Raw genomic sequence first — 15,162 nt, 5'->3', positions numbered from 1 at the left:
ATCTACTGAGTGTGGCATACTTGAATGGCATTATATTCAAGGTAGAATTCATGAATGGACAAACCAAACTACTAGATGGAAAAGAAAATTTGGTTGGATCTGGCAAGCAAAAAAAATGTAATCTATTTTATCTTAATCTCAATGATTGTTCATGTTTTATTGCTCAAGTAGAGGAAAGCTGGTTATGGCATAAAAGGCTATGTCATGTAAACTTTTATAATCTAGTTAAGATAAGTAAACATAGAAGAGTAAGAGGTATTTTGAGTTTGAAGAAGCCTAATATGAGTCTATGCAAGAATTTCCAAATTGGTAAGATGGGAAAGACTAGTTTCAAAAGAAAAAACTATCAATTAAAAGAAGTCTTGAAAATTGATCATATAGATTTATGTGGACCTATTGGAATAGAAAGCTATAGTGAATTTTTTTTTTTGATTCTTTTAATTGATGACTATTCTAGAATAATGATTGTAATATATCTAAAAGAAAATCAAAAGTCTTTCAAAAATTTAATTGGTATCTGGCAAGAGTAGAAAAGGAAACTAGAAAGAAGTTGAAATGCTTAAGATTAGATAGAGGTAGTGAATTCATCTCCAATGAATTCAATAATTTTTGCATTGAAAGAAGAATCAAAAGAAAAGTATCAGCCCTTATACACCATAGTAAAATGGTATAGTTGAAAGAAGAAATAGATCTATCATCGATTGTGCAAGAACCCTAATGATCAAAAAGAAGGTTGCTCTCAAATACTAGAAGGAAGCTATCAGCACTACAGTTCATAGCTTGAACAAAGTACAAATGAAGAAAGATTCAAACAAAACACCTTATCAACTATGGTATGGCTATGAACCTAATGTAAGTTACTTGAAAGTGTTTGGTAGCAAATGTTATATCTTGAAAGAATCTAGAAAAGAAAAATTTGATGTAAAAGGTGATGAAGGCATATTTCTAGGATACTCCTAAAGAAGTAAAGCATACAAATCTTTGAATTTGTCTACTCACAAAATTATAGAAAGTGCACATGTCAGAATTGATGAGTTTGCAGAAAAGAGTCAAAAAGAAAGCATCAAGGAACTAGAAGATTACAAAAGATTTGTTTACTATGAACCTAATACCCTACCAAATATATTTGAAAGAAAGGAAGCTTCATCTCTGAAGTCCCTAGAATTCTCAATAGTTATTGAGTTATAGATAGTGCAACCTGAGCTACAGTCTAAAGGACTTGAGTCACAATTAGAGGTTACAAAGCTAGTTCAAACCAAGCTTGATGGACCCAAGTCACAGATATGACTTGAGCTTTAAAAAAAAAAATTAAGATGAAGATTATGAAACTCATTCAAAGACCAAAGAGCCAAATCATATGGAATAATGACAAGAGGTAAATTAAAAGGTACATGTTATTTGAACCTAGAAGTGTTAGGGATGCTCTAGAAAATGAAAGTTGGATTGAAGCAATGGATGAAGAGATAGAATAGATAGAAAAGAACAAAATTTTCCAGACTCTTGTTCCTAGACCCAAGGATAAGAATGTAATTGGTACAAATTGGGTATTTAGAAACAAGTTGAATGAAGGTCGAAAAGTTTCCAAAAACAAAGCAAGATTGGTGTACAAAGGCTATTCTCAAGAAGAAGGTATTAAATATGGTGAGACTTTTTCTCCTATAGCAAGACTAGAAGGTGTTAGAACCTTACTAGCATATGCAACACATAGAGGATTTAACTGAATAGATGTTAAATCTGCATTCTTGAATGAAATCCTTGATGAGAAAGTCTACATTGAGCAACAAGAAGGTTTTGTAGATCCAAACAAAAGGGATATGGTATGCAAGTTACATAAAGCATTATATGGTATCAAGAAAGCTCCCAAAGCTTAGTATGAAAGACTTTATAATTACTTGGTACAAATTGGTTTCAAAGGACAAATGACAATAGTAGTATGTATATCAAAGGACTAGACAAGAAGATTGTATTGGTAGAAATATTTGTTGATGATACTTTATTTACAAAAAATGATGACTTATGCAAAGCATTTTCAGAAGAAATGAGTAAAGAATTTGAAGTGTCCATGTTTGATGAGATAACATTCTTTATTGGATTGCAAATATAGTAGAACAAAAATGGTATCTACATCACTCAATCTAAGTATATCAAGGAGATACTGAAAAAATTTGTAATAGAAGATTCAAGATTAGCTGGAACCCCTATTTATATTGGACATAAGCTCTCCAAAAATGATGATTCCAAAGAAGTAGACTAGACCACATACATATCAATGATTGGAAAATTGCAGTAAGTAGTACATACAAGACCTAATATTGCTTTAGTAGTTGGAATAGTGACAAGATTCTCATCAAATTCCAAAGAAAATCATATGATGGAAATCAAAAGAATTATGAGATATCTGAAAGATACTAAAGACTATGGTTTATGGTATAAACTTGGAGGTAGTTTGGACCTAAAAGTGTTTAATGATGTTGATTGGGTAGGAAGTCTTGATGACAGAAAAAGCACTAGTGGTGGAGCATTCTTTCTTGGCAAAAGATTAATATCTTGGACAAGAAAGAAGAAAAATTGTACATCTCAATCCATAGTAGAGGCATAATATGTAGCAGCAGTAGTTAATTGTTCTAACATTGTTTGGTTCAAATAATTGTTGGAATGAATGAAGATATAAATCAAGGATCCAATAGGTATATGCTATGAGAACACTAGTGCAATCAATGTTAGACTAATTATTTGTTTACACTTATTAATTAAATCACTTTGATTTAATTAAATAAGTTGCCTATTACTCTATTTTTCTTAAGCTATCTCTTAGGTGCATATAATTAATATTTTATATTAATTATAATGTGCAACTTAGCTTTTTTAGGCTTTAGGTTACCCTTTTTGGGTTTCAATCTCCTTTTATAAGGATTGATCTCTTTGTAATTATTAATCCATTGAATAATCTTTTATTCATATGAATACAATTTGCATGTTTTTTAGATCAAACCCTTGCCTCTTCTTGTCTTTTTCTTCTCTGTGACAAGTTATGTACATGTGAGTATTCTTGAGCTTTCTGGATTTGATTTGCATATTTGTTGAAACCCTACATGGTATCAGAGCCAGATCTTTTGTAGCTTGTTCGATATTTAGAGAAAAGGGAGAACAAGGGTTTGGTAGATCAAATCTAGTGTTTTTTAGATATTTTCTAAGAAAATAGGGGGTTACTAATTTTTAGAGGTTATTGAGGCCAAACAGACATCACAAATGGATTTAGAAGGTGTCAAAACCCTCGTTTCCATATAAAGCATTTTGGACAATGTTTCTCTGGGAGGCAAAAAAAATTCCCCAACAGGCCTGTACAACCTCTAACATGCAGTTTGAGGTAGAAATTTCAAAAAAAGAAAAAATAATTATTTTAAAAAGTGATTTTAACACTGTCGTGGTTAGTTAACCACTAGCAGTTACCATGCAGTCACCGCTGGTGGCTACCACTGGCGGTCCTCCCAGTGGCTCCTCCAGTGGCCCCACCATAGCCTCACCCTGTGGCAGCCCTCCACCCACCCACCACCTAGCCACCACTCTGCCGGTGGTGTGGTGGTGATGATATTTTTCTTTTAAATTTTTTTATTTAAAAAAAACTTTTTGTGCTTTTCTAGGGGCCCTATTGATTTTTCTACTGTAACTTGAGTAGATGGAGGTCTTTTTTCAATATGAAAGAAGCACCAAAAAATTGGTTCCAATATGGAGATAGTGGTATAGGAGTTTGTTGGTTTTGATGTAGTTTGGTTGCCTATTTTGGTAGTCAAAGCCAAATTTTAAATTTTACACTTTGGAGGGCCTATCGTGTGCATCCCATCTCTATTTTTTGAAAACGTTATATTTTTGGAAAGATGGTTCTGTCTACTTTTTAGAAATGTTGTAATTTCTTACAAATTTTGTCCCATACTCTTTCTATCATTTTTTTGGCATTTTTTCTCTATGGTAGATATCTTGGGTGTTCTAGGTTCGAGGATCATTTTCATGGCATGGGATCTTTTTTTTTGGATTGTATTATCTATTGTATCATCTTTTTTCCCTTTCTTATCATTGTTGATATCATTTGTAAGAATCTTTATGTAAATGCACTAAGATAAAGTGCCACTCTTGCATTTTGGGTTCATGAATGTTGTTTTGAGACAGTTGTACTCGTACTATTTTATAAATTTTCATGGGGAATAGTTGTTTTCCTCTTTTGTGCCCTCTTCATTTTTTCCCCATGTAGTGTCAGTGACACATACTTTTATAGGTTTTTGTACCTCTTACACTCTATTGTTGTTATTGGTTCTTTCTACAGAGGATTTTGGCCCACTTTTTTAGTTGCCTATCATCTCAACCCATCTACATTAAGGTGGGGGTCTTCTATTGTTTCTATTGCTTCCTTGGTTTGATGGTTCATTAGAGTAAGCTATGTATTTATTTTTTGATCATATATACTAGGCAATTGTAGTGGTTAGCTACCTATGCATTTTGGTGAGATGGATCATCTACCATATAGACACTCTTAGTTCATAGCCTTCTATTTCCATGGAGCTTCTTCAAATCATAAATTTCTTTTTGATAGAGTTTGTAGCTTCTTCATGCTTCAGTGGTTTTCTTCATTATCACTCTTTGTTCCTATTTTTTGGAACATTTCTCTAGTTGGGGGCTTCTACAGTCCTTCACTAGATTTTCTTGGAGTAGAGTTTTTCCTACTAGTTTTTCTCTATTTCTCTATTTCACAAAGATTTTGTTGTGATTGGGTACCTCATTAGGCCTTATTTACAGGACCCATTTTTCTTCTTTCATAGTTGTGCTAGGTTAGCTTACCTCCTAAGCTTTGCTTAAGGGGGGGTGTTAGAGTAATTATTTGTTTACACTTATTAATTAATTCACTTTGATTTAATTAAATAAGTTTTCTATTACTCTAGTTTTCTTAAGCTATCTCTTAGGTGCATATAATTAATATTTTATATTAATTATAATGTGCAACCTAGCTTTTTTAGGCTTTAGGTTACCCATTTTGTATTTTGATCTCCTTTTATAATGATTGGTCTCTTTGTAATTATTAATCCATTGAATAATATTTTCTCCATCTAAATATAATTGCATATTTTTTAGATCAAACTCTTGTTTCTTCTTGTCTTTTTCTTCTCCATGATAGATTTTTTATATGTAGGTATCTTGGGCTTCGTGGATTTGATTGGCATATTTGCTCAAATACTACAATCAACATATCAAAAAATCCAGTAATGCACACCAAAGCAAATCACATTGCAATAAAATATCACTTCCTAAGAGAATTGGTGCAAGAAAAAGAAGTTAGATTAAAATATGTTAATACAAAGGAATAGATTGTAGACATATTTACCAAACAATTACCTAAGGATGAATTCCTATATCTAAGAGGTAAGCTAAGGGTCATTCCCCTATTTGAAGTTCACTAAATAAAGTTTAGTGATGCATCAAACAAAACCTGTTGAGGATCAATCAGTTGGTGTAGAATTAGCAAAGGACATATTGCAAATGAATCATTACTTAAGGTACATTGGTATTTATAGAATTATTATTTTTGGCATGTGTTTTCAAAGAGGGGGAACTTTACTTTCATATCTCTAAGGAAAAAAAATTGGAACCTAAATAAAGTAACGAACTAAAGAGGGAGAAGTTTTCCAAAGAAGAAGTTTTTTGTAAGAGGGAGAAAGTTCTAAATGGACTTGGTACTAGTTATTGCAGTCAGAGAAAGAATCTAGTGAAAGGAAGAGCTCATACTGATAGAGGGAATTCTCAAAGTCTAAATCCAAAATTTCATTGTCTTATGACATGTTGTGTTGCCATCAATGCCAAAGAGGGAGATTGTTGGATACAATTGATTAATTGTGTATTGTCTTTGATGTTATACAAATGTCATAATCATTATCAATCAGTATATTCTGAGTTCACTCAGGCAATGAAGACAATTTTCTATATCTACCAAGTGTTCCTATGTTTGACTAGTTCAAAAGGCAGTGTCTACCAAGTTTACTTAGGCATCAAAGGAAAAGATGCAAAAAGTGAGTGTTAACTAAGCTCACTCAGTTAATAAAGGAAAGTTGGATGGAACCAGTGCTAACCGAGCTCACTTGGTTGCCAAAGGATTTTTCACAAGTTTATAGTGTTAATCAAGCTTCTATTGGTTAACAAATGAAATCATTTCTAAGTTAGTTTCTACCATGTTGGGTTAGCTAACAAAATATTTTCTTATTTTGACATAATAAGATTAATTTATTTATCTATTAATTCCAACCAACTAAGGTGGTGAATATTAATTATTATAAGTTGTATTTGAGTCGACTTGACAAAGTGGAAGATATAAGTATAAGGTCAAGTTATGACTTCAATGTATGAGGTAGATGTGTAATACATGAAGATGTTATTAAAGATTTAATGATGAAAAGAGGAAGTGAATTTGAAGGATAAGTAGAATATCCTTGTGATGCAGCAAAGCTATATTTGATTAGGAAGGACCAAGTACAAGCTAGAATAGAGATCTGTAATCAGTAATTTAGTTGCATTCAAATTAGGTCATCTCATTGTTACTCTCTAATCATTGTAGCAATGATCTAAATCTCTTAATAGAGTTGGCTTAACAACTATTTGAAAATTCTCTAACAAGGTGGCAATTCTATTGAATTGTCTAAAGATCTCTAACAAGGCCACTCCTAACAAGGTGATTAAATCCTCTAACAGGGTCACACGTAACATTTTATTTTGTAACTTTTAATAGGGTTGGCTCGTAATAGGGCTCACTTCAGAAGAGTGAAAATAATAACTAGTTGAAATTGGTGGTTTTTTCCAAATTAGGTTTCCATGTTAAATTCTAGTGTTAAAAGTGTTCATGCTATTTTCTTTTATGTGTTTGCAACTAAGTTAAAGTAATGATAGCAATATCACAATTTGACTTGCTATGGAAATCATCTCCTACTTATCAGTTGATGAGCTTAAGGGGCTTTCTAATGAATGGTTCATTAGCCACAACACTTGGTGAAGGTTTTGTAAATGGGGTTGCAAGCTTTAAGTTTAACCATGGAGGAAACTTTGTAGTTAAGCGTGCTCAGGTTGGAGTAGTACTGGGATGGATGACCTCCCAGGAAGTCCCAATTCTTCACCCTTGTGAGCATCACCTAGATCCAATGAGTGCTAAGTGTTCCATTTATTCTCATGAGAGATGGATTCATGTTGAATCACTACTCATGAAATATGGGTCAATGATTTTGACTCAAAAATCACACAGTTAAATCCTGATAGCAATACCACAATTTGAATTGTTGTGGAAATCATCTCCTACTTATCAATTGATGAGCTTAAAGGGCTTTCTAATGAATGGTTCATAAGGCACAACACTTGGTGAAGTTTTTTCAAATGGGGTTGCAAGCTTTGAGTTTAACCATGGAGGAAACTCCATAGTTAAGCGCACTCAGGCTGGAGTAGTACTGGGATGGGTGACCTCCTGGGAAGTCTCGGTGCTTCAACCCTGTGAGCATAACCTAGATCCAATGAGTGCTAAGTGTTCCATTTATTCTCATGAGAGATGGATTCATGTTGAATCACTACTCATGAAATATGAGTCAATGACTTTGACTCAAAAATCACACAGTTAAATCCTAATAGCAATACCACAATTTGACTTGCTATGGAAATCATCTCCTACTTATCAATTGATGAGCTTAAAGGGCTTTCTAATGAATGGTTCATAAGGCACAACACTTGGTGAAGGTTTTCCAAATGGGGTTGCAAACTTTGAGTTTAACCATGGAGGAAACTCCATAGTTAAGCGTATGCAGGCTAGAGTAGTACTGAGATGGGTGACCTCCTGGAAACTCCCGGTGCTTCACCTCTATGAGCATCACCTAGATCCAATGAGTGCTAAGTGTTCCATTTATTCTCATGAGAGACGTATTCATGTTGAATCAGTACTCATGAAATATGAGTCAATGAGTTTGACTCAAAAATCACATAGTTAAATCCTGATAGCAATATCACAATTTGACTTGCTATGGAAATCATCTCCTACTTATCAATTGATGAGCTTAAGGGGCTTTCTAATGAATGGTTCATAAGGCACAACACTTGGTGAAGGTTTTTCAAATGGGGTTGCAAGCTTTTATTTTAACCATGGAGGAAACTCTATAGTGAAGCGTTCTCAGGCTAGAGTAGTAATGGAATGGGTGACCTCCCGAGAAGTCCCGGTGCTTCACCCCTGTGAGCATCACCTAGATCCAATGAGTGCTAAGTGTTCTATTTATTCTCATGAGATATGGATTCATGTTGAATAACTACTCATGAAATATGGGTCAATGAGTTTGACTCAAAAATCACACAGTTAAATCCTGATAGCAATATCACAATTTGACTTGCTGTGGAAATCATCTCCTACTTATCAATTGATGAGCTTAAGGGGTTTTCTAATGAATGGGTCATAAGTCACAACACTTGGTGAAGGTTTTGAAAATGGGTTTGTAAGCTTTGAGTTTAACCATGGATGAAACTCCGTAGTTAAGCACGCTCAGGCTAGAGTAGTACTGAGATGGGTGACCTCCCGAGAAGTCCCAGTGCTTCACCTCTATGAGCATCACCTAGATCCAATGAGTGTTGTGTTCCATTTATTCTCATGAGAGATGGATTCATGTTTAATCACTACTCATGAAATATGATTCAATGAGTTTGACTCAAAAATCACATAGTTAAATCTTGATAGCAATATCACAATCTGACTTGCTGTGGAAATCATCTCCTACTTATCAATTGATGAGCTTAAGGGGCTTTCTAATGAATGGTTCATAAGGCACAACACTTGGTGAAGGTTTTCCAAATGGGGTTGCAAGCTTTGAGTTTAACCATGGAGGAAACTCCGTAGTGAAGCGTGCTTAGGCTAGAGTAGTACTAGGATAGGTGACCTCCCAAGAATTCTCGGTGCTTCACCCCTGTGAGCATCACCTAGATCCAATGAGTGCTAAGTGTTCCATTTATTCTCATGAGAGATGAATTCATGTTGAATCACTACTAATGAATATGGGTCAATGAGTTTGACTCAAAAATCACATAGTTAAATCCTAATAGCAATATCACAATCTGACTTACTGTGGAAATCATCTCCTACTTATCAATTGATGAGCTTAAGGGGCTTTCTAATGAATGGTTCATAAGGCACAACACTTGGTGAAGGTTTTGAAAATGGGTTTGCAAGCTTTGAGTTTAACCATGAAGGAAACTATGTAGTTAAGCATACTCAGGCTAGAGTAGTACTGGGATGGGTGACCTCCCAGGAAGTCCTGGTGCTTCACCCTGTATATGAGCAATGTTAGTATGCTAATATAAACTAAATTTAAATAAAGCTTCTACAAACTAAACAAAATTCATAAAATTCAAGATAGACTAAGATGAACTCTCAATTGAGAATATGAACCATTAATGGACTCTCTCAATAAGAAGCTCTCTTGTTGAGTGGCTTTGTCTAAATAAATAGGATGTATGCTCAAGCTTATGCTTCAAAAATGGCTTCAAATGGAGTTGGAATTTGGGTGTGAGTGTATGGTTTTGATGTAAAATGGCTTCTTAAAATGGCATTATGACTTTACTTCATGGATTGTGTTATTTTGCAAAGGGGAAGGATCCAATTTATAGGCAAGAGGCTTTAGGGATTGAGGGCTAAGATGCAAGGATGGGAAAAAACTCATGGAGGGCTCAGATTGCATGAGAGGAGAGCACATGGATTGTGCTTCCTTACAGTCAATCAAGGAGTGACACATGTCACATGGTGAGAGGATGAAGGAAAGGGGAAGGATAAGTCAACAAAGGAGGCTCAAGGGATAAAATCTTCATAAAGACCCTCATAATGGCTTGTAAGAGCAATAAAAGGGCTTGGAAGAGTCATTTATGGCCTAGTGGGCTTCATAAAGTTTTATGGTTGAGATGTTTTGAGGGAGATGAGAGCAATTTCGACCTGGGCTTGATTAGGAGGGTTTTAAGCTTGCTCATAATTGTGCAAATGATTAGAGGATGGATTAGGATGGTTTAGGATTAGCTTAGGGATAGGCAAGTGGATGGCATTTAATGAGGGTGGGTGAAGGAGGAGATATTTGTTAACTTTGGCTTGGGTTAGTAAGTCTTAACCCATGTTTAGGGAATGTGACAAGGTTAGGAGGGGATTAGGATTAAGTTTAAAGACATCTTCTAGAAGATTCTAGACTTTGGATGAGGATAAAGACTTTCTAGAATAGTCTAGAATTTCCTAGGATGAGGATGAAGACTTTCTAGAAGAGTCTAGAACTTCTAAGGATGAGGATAACTTAGATTTTTAGGAAATAAATAAAGTTTTATTTATTTCAAGGGTTTGGGTTGAGGAGATATTTATTAAAACTTTTTTAATAAACATGAGGATTAATATTTAATCTTAATTAAATATTTTGAGTTGGGATTAGGGGTAGGAAATGATGGGATTAGCCTTTAATCAAAAGTAAAGAAGGTTTAGAAGATTTTGGAAGAGGTTAGTGGTCTTAAGGAAATTGGCCAAGTTTTGGGCAAAAAACAATTTATTTATTTATTTTGGGTTTTTTGGTCAATTTATTAATTTAAATAATTAATAAATAAGGAAATAATGTTTAAATAAGATTTAAACATTTTTGGGAGGGATTCCTTAATTAAATATTTTTAATTAAGATAAAGAGATTTAATGGCATAAAAATAAATTAATTAATTAAATAATTAATTAATTAATAAATGATGATGTCATCAGGAATTTTTCAGAAAATAAAAATACTTTATTTTCTAAAGGTTTTTAGGTGTCTACATTTTGCCCCTCTTTGATGTGATGTCGCAAGTGGCATGGCATCAAAGATAAGAAAATAAGATGGCCAAGGCTAGAGTAGAAGAGGAGAGAATGGACTGGAAGATGCCCCCTCAAGAAGGTGGCAGGGAGAGAAAGTGAGGCTTGACGACTTCTTGAAAAGTACAAGAATCAAAGATGAGCAAGAAGACTCAGATTGGCTTAAGAGAAGAGGTTTAGTTAGCTCAAACTCTCACTATGGGAGAATGATAAAGGGAGAATCAGAGGCACAAGAGGAAGCAAGCTTAAGATCTCAGGGATTGCAGAGGATGAAGGAGTGGAGTGCTATAAAAAGAATCCAAGATGGGGAGATGGATGAGGGGATTAAAAATCTGATGCAACAGGATTTCATAGAGTCAGATTGGCGGAAGATGGGTTTCAGAGATCCCTAGGACTAGGATTGTGGATCTCAAAAGATGACGCTTGGTGGATTGATTTGGATTGGTGGATCCCTAAGACTAGGATTGTGGATCCCTAAAGCTAAAGGTGAGGAGTGATTCAAAGAGATACTGATGCATAAGTTGGGGTAGGAGAGACAGATGCTGGATATGGATGGGGGATAATGGAGATGAAGGAAAACCATTGAAGCTTTTTGAGTGGGGGGATACTTCAAAGATAAGTACCACCATGTAGTTGAGCACTAGATTTGCTATAGGACTGTTGGTTAATTGCCAAGGTTACCAAGAACATCAAGGCCTTTTCACCAACTGTCCAGAGGATTGACCGACTGACTCAAAACAAATATGCAAGGATTGCCCCAGCATCACACATGAATCTCAAAAGAATCAGAGTGGAAATTACACTAGGTAACCCACAAGCAGAAAAGAAAAACAAACAAAAGACTTGATCAAGACCTTATGCCCAGATTGCCCCATTCGTAGCATACCATGATATGGAAGATCATGGCAACCTTGAGGAGGGAACAAAAATATTGTTTAGAAAAGATACTTCAAGACCCAAAAGGGAAGATTCCAAATTGAAAGAAAGTGAAAATCCAAAAGAGAACTGTTTTCCAATGAGATGGGTAGGACAAGGTACTAAAAGACCAAGATCGGACATGAGGAAAGCTATATCCTACAAGGATCTATTGAAGAGCACCTAAGCTGATGGATCTAGATGAGTGATGCGTCTAGCAAGCTGAACTAAGAAGGATAACACTTTGGTGACAGGAGATCTAGCTAAAAGATGCATTGGAATAGCTAACCAAGATGTGCGATGTGTGCAAGATGTTGATCAAGAAGGAATTGACACAAAATCTGGATAGATACAATGGTGCTAAGCTAAAGAGGATGTACAAGCTGACGGACCAAGCTATTTACAAGCGGGCTAACCAAGATAGTTACAAGCAGGCAAAAGCTTAGGATGATAGGATAGCGGGATGGTTCGATGTTGTGCAAGATGTGAAAGCTAAGGGTGGGGTGATAGCGAAAGATATGGATTTGGCACAATGCATCCAATGATGATGAGATATTTTGTGACCAAGGATAGCTAGAGGAGCAGGATGAGATGGCTTGATAGGATGGTAGATAGCTAGGATTATGATGGATATAAAGAGATTACATTGGGTTTGCATGAGGATAGCCTAGAGCTAGATACCAATGACAAGGGAGGATGGACAAGACAAGACCTCCAAGGAATATAATGCCCCCAATCAGAAGATAAAATGCAAAAGGAGGTCTTATGATGGATGTGATAGGATTGAAGCTAGGATGGAAAAGCTGAAGGGGCTAGGGAGATGGATGATAGCTGGGATGGTTGGCTGAAGCTACAGGAGATAAGTGGATAGATTGGAAGATGGAGTTGGATGTCAAGAGATGACCAAAAGCATGAGGGTGATAAGCTAAGCTGGGGATGGCGGGATTATGCATGATGCTTGTTTGCCAAGTTTTCATCATGGTACATGTCCAAGGCGCTTGAATTGCCAAGTTTTCACCAGTGGACGCTTTATTTTTCTTTTTTTTTTTGACATATTGACTTTGGACTTAGCTGAAATGATTTTGGCTTTCTTCAGCTATTTTGGCTTTTTTGAGATTTTTCACTAGCTATTGGAATGTTCAATTTTGTTGCTAGCTATTGGTAGGAGATGGAGGGATGAAAAGGTTGGAAAGGAGCATGAGATGGGGATGCTTGCAAGAGCAACATTGGCACATGTTGGGATGGGTGTGAAAAGAGCATATGAGGGATAGATGGTAGATGCGGGTGTGATGGAGGATTTGTGGAAGCGTGCTTGGGGATATAGGCACCCAAGATGGAGTTAGGAGATGGGGGACATGAGTCACTGGATGGAGGATTAGCAATGGTGGATGCCATTATGCATTGGGTTTCAAATTTTTTCTTTGGGATCCACATGGCTTTGGATTTTCTTTTCATAGGCTTTTGCATTCTTTGATTGGATTTTTCCTTTTTGGAGTATGTCTTTTAGAATAGACATATGATTTCCTAGGATGTGGATTTTTAGCTTTATGCATTTTGAAGTTGGCATTTACATTGCTGTGGTAAGCTTTGGGAAGATGGTTAGGAGAAGCTTTCTGAGATGGATAGGATATGGGAGACCTTGTAGGGGGATGATGATGGATGATGTGCCTCGATATGTGACTTTGTTGATCTTGCATAGGAACGGATGGAATAGGATTTTTATGAAGGCTAATAGGAGGATGGCGGATGGTAGATTTTGGGACATAGGGACGCAAAATGGATTTAGCGGATGAAGGGGGGATATGGTAGGTTTTTTTGGGTTGCAAAGATGGTGGAGGGGGGATGACATACGATTTCTTGAAGGAGTGATGGGAGGCTGGCATGGTGGGTTTGGAGATAGGCTTGGTTTGGGGGTGTGGTGTACCAACACCTTTAGATGGTGAGCCTTTGGATACATACCCAAGACCATGAAATCCTAGATTTTTTTGTGCAATAATAGGCTTTTTGATTCCTTTCTCTTGTGGTCCTAAACTTTGACCTTGATAATGCCATCGATTGAGCATTTGAACTAGCTGAGGATACTTGTTGCTTGCAGAAAATGGTAGAAGTGCTTTATTAGATGTATTGCAACAGGGAGATACTGTGCTTAATTCTTCTGCTGAGAGGCGGCCACCATCGATGAATGTAAGTGAACCAAGAGGGTAGATTATAGATGGTGGAATAGCTTGGATAGGTGGTAAGATGGAAGCATGGAGTGGAGGAGATGGTAGGATAGGATCTTGATTTAGTTGATGGGATGAAAAGATATCTTACAATAGAGGAGGTATGGCTTGAGGTTTTGGAGATGGAGGGGATGGTGACTGCACTATGGGTGGAAGACATGGTACAATGATATCTTTGTTTATGCTTTGGGGGATGTCAACATGCTTTTGGGTAGGATCTTGATAGGATTGGATTGGAGTGGATGGCGTGATAGGAGGTGAAGGGATGGATTCTTCAAAGGCAGCAGATGGATAGATGGGAGATTCGGTAGTGGAGATGGGTGAGTAGAAGATGGATGCATAAGGGTCATTACGGGAGATTTGGGAAATGCTTGGAGGGGATGTGGATAGGATTTGAAGGGATTTGACAGGTGGTGGGATCTTGATGCTTGTGGGAAGTGGAAGGATTTTAAGTAATTTGATGGATGGTATGGGGATGATAGCTATGGGAGATGGAGGTGATATTATAGATGGGGAAGCTTCATCACTGACTATTTCACATGGTTGGATTAGATGACATGGCTTATCGACTACTGGAGGTGACTTTTCTTGTATTTTCTCTAGGAGATTCCTTGGAGACTTGTGTGTCAGAGGTGGAGGTGAATTGATAGGAATAGCTAGTGTGATGGGGGTGGAAGATTGGAAGCTTGGTTGATTGGGTGATGGAGGAGAAGCTGGGATATCAGATGGCATGACTAGATAGTTTGGAATAACTCTTGGATTTTGGGGGATGGTTGGTGGAATGTTTCTAAGGCTCTCAAGATACCCTTCATAGTCAACAAGATTTTCATCATCATTGGAATAGGAGGTGGCAGGAGCAAGGACAATATGACCGAACACATCATGATAGGATTGGTACTTCATGCTTTGATGATGAGCTTGATGGGGATGGGGTCTTGCATATGGATCAACACGAAAGCTCATGGTCAGATTTGGATTAAGCTTAGATTTTGGATTAGCTGATGAAAGATTTCCTAGGGAGAGTCAAAGCTGTATGATAGACCTAAGGAGGATTGGCTAGAGATTTTTGGCTTTCCTATGGATGGAAGACTTTGAAGGGTATGCTATCAAAAAGTGAGAGTTTTTCTTTTCTATGTGTAGGATTGGTGGAGATTGTGTCAA

Source organism: Cupressus sempervirens, chromosome 3, assembly GCF_028749045.1.
Source record: "Cupressus sempervirens isolate cs-2001-9-10 chromosome 3, ASM2874904v1, whole genome shotgun sequence".
Taxonomy (NCBI): Eukaryota; Viridiplantae; Streptophyta; class Pinopsida; order Cupressales; family Cupressaceae; genus Cupressus; species Cupressus sempervirens.
This window is presented reverse-complemented; position numbering follows the sequence as displayed.